This window comes from Odontomachus brunneus, unplaced genomic scaffold (assembly GCF_010583005.1).
Source record: "Odontomachus brunneus isolate Ranch 3 - 2012 unplaced genomic scaffold, Obru_v1 Obru_scaffold_121, whole genome shotgun sequence".
NCBI lineage: Eukaryota > Metazoa > Arthropoda > Insecta > Hymenoptera > Formicidae > Odontomachus > Odontomachus brunneus.
Window position 1 is genome coordinate 998,139 of NW_022639571.1, and position 7,187 is coordinate 1,005,325.

The window sequence follows — 7,187 nt, forward strand, 5'->3', positions numbered from 1 at the left end:
CGATCCGACAGTTGTCAGTAACAGTTCATCTAGAAACCATTATCTTCTTTTAATATTTTTGAAGAAAATTTAATATATAACAAACTTTTCAAGTCATGCTAATTCCCGTAAGGCTGGATGTCTTTAATAGTTTTTCGTTAATGCTAATGTGCGCGATTCGTTTTCGAATTATTCGGATTCGAATCATAGGGATTCGAATTTGAATCGAATTTCACTTGATTCGATTCGAATTCGAATAATTCGCAAATCTCTCTCTCTCTCTATCTCTCTCTCTCTCTCTCTCTCTCTCTCTCTCTCTCTTTCTCTTGTTCTTTCTCGATTTCTCGAAGAAGTTTATTCACCAGGTATATATTTTCAAAGTACTCAAGAAGTATATTTGCAATGGTGCACCATCAAAGGAGTACCTGTAAATTTACTATTTATTGAACAAAAACACGTTTTTATATTTACCTCACTATGGAGGTAACAAATATTAATTGGAAACTAATTTCACTTCATTTCAGACCACTTTGCCACGTTTCACTCAATACATAATATTGGTTAAAGCATAAAACAGTAGTTTGCTGATCCAAAATCAACCATTCTACAAAAACGGTGTAATGAATACTATTCTTTTTTTTCTACGCTGCGTTTCCTGATATATAACACTTATAACAGTAAGTTTCTTATTCAAATGATATCACTTTTTACGGAGTTACACTGGAATAATGGTCATCTATGTTGCGCGCGCTTCTACGATAAGGGTGTAGAATTTGCGATATTCAGTACAAAATTTCTCACGAACGGCGCGGACAAATCGCATGAAACTTTAACTACGCATGTATTTCATTGCGACAAATGTTACGTTAAATTCCTGTATAATTTTCAACATTCTTTTTCATTTAAATGAATAAACTCCTCAAGCGTTTCGCGTTGAAGATATCTTGCGATCCTCACCTCTCTTTCTCCCTCTTTCTTGCTCGTGTGTATCTTTCGCGCCAGTAATATAAGTCAGAATGAAATAAAATGAATAATCGCGCACTCTCTCGCTCTCTCTCACACACACACTCAAAGTACCAATGCTTGCCATCACGATTCATCCGCGCGCGTTCGTATACATATCTGATTATAGGCCAAGTACGTAAAATCTCTTCCCGAGGAATAGCATCATCCATTGGCACGCCAGTCGGATGAGTCGATCCACCCCATAATAGGATCACTATCAACGTCGACTCATGACTTCGGACACGTACAACCGCGCGCGCGCGGGCCCTATAAATATCGTTTCTCATCAGGAAACGCCAGATTTTTCATTCGACGATGATGCACGGCGCTGTTGCACTCCCTCTCTCTCTCTCTCTCTCTCTCTCTTTCTCTCTCGCTCTCTCGTTTTCTCCTTCTTTCTTTCTCTCTCCCGTTCCGATAGCCCGCCACGTAAATATAGACGCGTCTGCACAGATATATCTCGCGGCTCGTTGCTGCGACCAGCCCGTTGCACTCTCCCCCTCTTCCTGTCTTTCGCTCTCCCTCTCCTCCTCCGCTTTTTCTCTCGTCCTCCTCCCACCCTTGACGGATAAAAATACGTCTCTCTCGCGAGCTTTAACCGACATCCTTCCAGGACGAGTTCCTCGCTCAGGTCGCGTATAGATACGCGTTTACCTACGTATGAGTCCCGTCATGTCCGCGGCCGGCGGCGAAGGTGGATCGAGACGGTGACCCGAACTGACGGAGATAAGGGCGCCTATAACGCCACGCCACGCTGCACCGCGCCATGCCGTTGCCGTGTTTGCTTATTTTGCCGTAAGAACCGGTCGTTTGTCACCGCTGCGCCTATTTATATCAGCTCGCCACAACGTCTCCCCGTGGTGACAAATGTGCCGGGTCCGCGGCGGCCCGCGCGTATTCCAGCCTCGTTGTGTTGTTTCGCCCGCCGAGTCTCGCGCGTTCCCACCGCTCGGCCCGCAAACGATATATCGGCTGGGTAAGCGCGAGAGATCCGATAAACGCGAGACATTATCGGGACACTCGACCCGAGACGGGACAGACGGGGCGCGAGTGGGAGGAGGTCGACGTGGTCCCCGTGTCTCACGGAAGCTGGCGCCGAGCGAACAGGAAGTGGGGAAATAATTATGTGCTAAAAGGCGGGCGTGGCCGAGGCGCGTGAAAGAGGTGTGTAACATAACGCGTATAATGACGTCGTTCAGTTGTCTCGACGGCTCTCGGTTCCGCTCTGGGCCACTTTGGACAGGAGGAGGAGGAGGTGGAGGAGATGGCGAAGAGGAAATCGAGAATTTTCGGCGACGACGGCGGCAGCGGTGGTGGCGGCGGCGGCGCTATTTATAACGACGAGTACGAAATTACGCGAGAGAGAGAGATTTTCGGAAGGCCGCTCTCTCACATCAGCGGCGAGTCTCGCGTTTAACAAACCTTGACGATGCAAAGTGTAGGAGAGCCGCTCGTGCGCGCCAACAGTTTAAACGTGTCTACAGACCGGCGGCGGCGCGCAAAAAAGTTGGCCGCAAGTTGCTGCGCTTGAGAGCAAAGTTCCCTCTGGGGTGGCGGGAGAAACTTTTTAATGAAACGTTATTTCGCATGATGTATTAACACACCGAATTAACTAATATCCCCTGGCCGGGCAGTATTACTCGCGCCGGTGATTGTAATGTAATTCAACGGGCTCACTGGAGAAAGACCTGCGGCGAAATTTCGCAAGATTTTCCCGAATAAATCCGCCCCAAAATTGGCCATCCCATAATTGGTTATTCCATAACAATACCAAATGGATATTCCTATTCTTACCCCAAACATGGGTTATTTGTTGAGAATTGAAACAGAAATATTATGTACCCATCCTACCATTGTATTCAATAGAAAAAAAATAAAAAATATAATTTTTTTTAAAAACACTTGGTATTTTACTGAATAATGAAATTATTCGGAAAGACAACATACAATGTGTTCAATTTTAATATAAAATTAATATTAGAATATTAGGAAAGAGTTTGATTTTTCACGTAAAAAAATGTAGTAATAATAAATTACAACGAAAATTTTGTTTTTAAATCGCATGTTTGAAATGGTACACTTCTAATCAGAACGCATAATTATTTTGGGGATCTGGACTGGACCCCAATTAAATCACAAGAAATTTTCTATACGAGCAATAGATTAAAATATAAAATAAAAAGTATTTTAAAGTTTCACTTTTACATAATATTTTACTAAATAATGAAATTATATTTAGACAATCAACATACATTTTTTTGAATTCTAATATAAAATAAGGATAAGAATGTTGGAAAAAACTTGATTTTTCATTTACAATCGCATATTTTTGACAATAGAATACAACATACAATAAAACCAAATTTTTTTAAAACACCTTGAATATTTTATTGAATAATGAAGTTATTTGGAAAGTCAACATATGATTCGTTCAATTCTAACGTAAAATGAAGACCGGAAGAAGCTTTGAGGTCAGGTAAATTTTGAGTTTTCTATCTAAAATTGCATGTTTGGAAGCATCACATTTCTAACCAGAAGCCATCATTATTTTGAAGAATCTAGTTGGACAGAACCCAGTTAGATTCCAATAAATTCTCTCTGTAGAGAGAAGAAAGGAATACTCTACTCTGTAGAATAAGAAAGGAGAATTCGGCGTGTTACCGCGTAAGTGATATTTTTCCACGGAATTCTCGTGTCTATTCCCGTACGGTATGCACGACGTGTGCGCGTGTAACGGTGTCGCGAGCTCGTGCAGGAAAGAGCCGCCGGTCCGGTAATTTAATTTTATCATCCCCTATCTCACGTGTCGCGATCTATCTCGCAACTCGCCGCTCAACTCGCTTCGTTCTCGTCCCGCACGAAAAGAAGTTGGCAACATTTTCCTTTAATTTCGCGCCGCGCACGACATCCCCGTGGCGCGTTCGAAAAGAAAGGTGGAGGAATCGTGCGACCACACTTCGTGAAAGCCTCTCACTTCGCGAGACCCTCGCAGCGAACGCCGGGCTGCAGCTCCCGGTGGCGTGGCGTTACGTACATTTGGAAGACATTAACGCGCCGCACCGAAAATCTGACAGTACCGACGAAATGCCGCTCATTAAAATTCCATCGGGGCGTACCCGCGACGTCGGTCGTCGGTGGCATCGGCTTTATGGGTTCCGCGTGTGTCATCCTGTCGCTCCTTGCCGCGTAATGACGCGGCTTCTACCGTTACGGGTACATCTGTCTGGTGCGAAGCCGTGGACAAGACGGAGAATCGAATTGCCGGCGACCAAGCGAGAGAAAGACAGACTCTATCCTGTTTCATGGGCCGCAAGTCGACGGAGGATTCTCGCGCGCGCGAGACAGGCGGTCTTGTCTAAATAAAATTCGCCTCATTTCACTCGGGAGCGCGTCGGCCCAAATAATTGAACGCGCTCCTCTCTCCTAGACCTTTTGTACATTTCATTGTAACGCGTTTCTTTCACCCGTGAGCTAATTGTAAGCGAAATAAACGAAAGTCTCCGCCCCTCCGTGAGTTTAATCCTTTAAAGCAGTGTACATAATTGTGTGCATTCACCTTGTGTTCTTCTCAAAATTTTTATATTGGTAATGATTCCATTGATATAATATTATTGATCCATCCTAGATGGAGCTATGTTCTTCGTTCCAATTTGTAAAACAGCGATTTTCTCGGTGAAGAAGCCATTATGACGATCATATGCAAAATAGAATTGTTGACGACCAAAATTGCGTCCTGGTTTTTCACGGAAAAAAAGTAAACATATTTTATTTTCTCAACTTTTCATCGATGTCATCTTATCGTTAGAGTACAAGGCTAGTGTTCTTATGTTTATTATTATGGTTATAAGATTTATTAAATTCTGTAGCTGAGGCATACAGAATAGACTTTCATGATTATCACGATGTGAAATAATCGATGATAGAAATTTTTATTCATTTTTTTATCATTACATTTATATAAATAAATATATTGTGTTAAGTTAATTATTAAATTTACATATTAAATTTACATACAATAATGCATATTTTTTATTGTATTGATGCAGCAACACATTTACTAAAAGATACACTCAGATTTCCATATTATATTTAACATGACATTTTTATTGTTCGTGGCAAATTTTAATAATTTCTTGCATATTTCTATTTCGTCATTCTATGACTTTGTCAGGGAAATCCGGAGGACAAACGGAGACGTGGACGTTCACTGATATGTTACGAAAAGACTTGCAAATAGATTTTGGTCAAGCTGTCCAGAGACCAGAGACAGAGATAGATGGTGAAGTATAGTGACAAAAGCTATCTCTAATCTAAAGGCAGGCTGAGGCGAATCAAATTAGATCATAACACATCTGACAAGATGTTATGACTAAGAAAAATAAATATCACGATAGACTGATGTATGTAAACTTGACAGGTTTATCTGGATAATCTGGATGACTTCTCGACGATCAATTTCGTTAAGACCACGGAACTTTTCATCAGAAGTGTTTTTAAGGATTATTTTATGAAGAAGAAAATTGTTTTCGAACGGGATCGATATGCTGGTCTCTGAAGAATTAAAGGCAAGATAAAACCGCCGATAACAGCGCGCACACACGCTCGTATTTAACAATTAAAAGAATTCATCAACGAAACCAGCCGAGGGAGGATAAAAGCGCAATAACACGGAAACGACGCGAACAGGACATATTTTACGGCGGAGTTCTTTAAATTGCGACGCGTCTCTTTCCCTCTTTCTCCCTCTCTCTCTCTCTCTCTCTCCCTCTCTCATGAGGCACAATGCCAGTACCCTTTATTGCCGCAATAGCAAGAACAGAATTCGAGGTTACGGCCACCGCCCGGCGTGAATTTATCGTCAATATGGACGGTCACAAGGAATCTTTATTGTGCGCAGCATTGCGCGGTTAAAATCGCGACACTCTCATAACCCAATATCCGCACTGCCGCAAGTTACGCGGGGAAAGACCTATAGAAAGAGAAGAAAGCGAGAAAGAGAAGAAGAGAGAGAGAAATCTTCCTTCCGCTTAATTTCGATGTAGTTCGACCGTTAAAGAGGAGCTTTAAGGCGGAGGTGGCATATTTCTGCTCGGAATTGCAGGCTTAAGACCGCAAGAGGGGTCCTCCTGTCGCCCGCCGCATATCAAGTACTTGGGGATTCCTCCCGACACCCCCGGCGTTCCCGCCGCCACCTGCACTCCTTCTCCCTTCCTCCCGCGGCTTCCCGCCGCGCTCCCTCTCGAGTAGAGAATGCCCCTTTTCGCGGGTAACGCGTGCCACCCCTTTTCTGCCCTTGTCTCGTTCCCTCAGCCACCTCCGCTGGAGGATTACCCGATATTACGCGGGTTTGACGGCTCGCCTCGAGTGGAGCCTCGTAAAATGAACGGTGGCAGTTGCAGGGGTCGCCGCGGAGGGCCATATCGGCGAAGCAGATGCCCTGGCAGCAGCAGCAGAAGCGAGACTCTCCGACTCTTCGAATTCCGGCGATCTGCCGGCTTCTCGAAGGTGAAGACGCGCGATGGGGTCGCGTTTCAACCCGCCCTCTCGCCCCGGGTATTATACGATTATTAAGACACACGCGGGGCGTCTGCTGCAATATTCGGCGAGCGTGCTTAACCCTCCGCTTCCTCGGAGACTTTATCGCGGTATCTCATCGTTGTTTCCCTCCTGAGACGTCACTCGGTGTGACTGCGACTCCGACAAAAAATTTCACTCCAAGATATAGGTTACATTCATTAATAAGAAATATAAAATCTTGCCCGACTAGGTTATACTTATAGAAAAATTCCCTATATATAGGGACAAGGAATAAAACTGTAAGTAGAAGTCATTTTTTCCAAGAAATATGGAACTTTTCTAATCGCTCTGAGACGCGTGTGAAAAAGAAATTTCCTTAATGAATTACAGCTTTTATATGTTATGCATTGCCGGATTAACGTTGCCGCGTAATAGGACTCATTGTTACCGTTTTTTCGAATAATCAACAAACACGACCCTTGACTATTTAGAAACGAAAAGGTCGAACATTTTTATTAAGTTTGGATTAGGACAACGCAATGTGATCATCATGATTACCACCACTTTTCACTGCACAGAAATGTAACGAATATTCCGTCTTTCTACAAATTCTACATTTTCACAGCATGCATACACACACTGAGAGAAAAGACTGGTAATTATAACAAACTGCATTTAGTTATAGA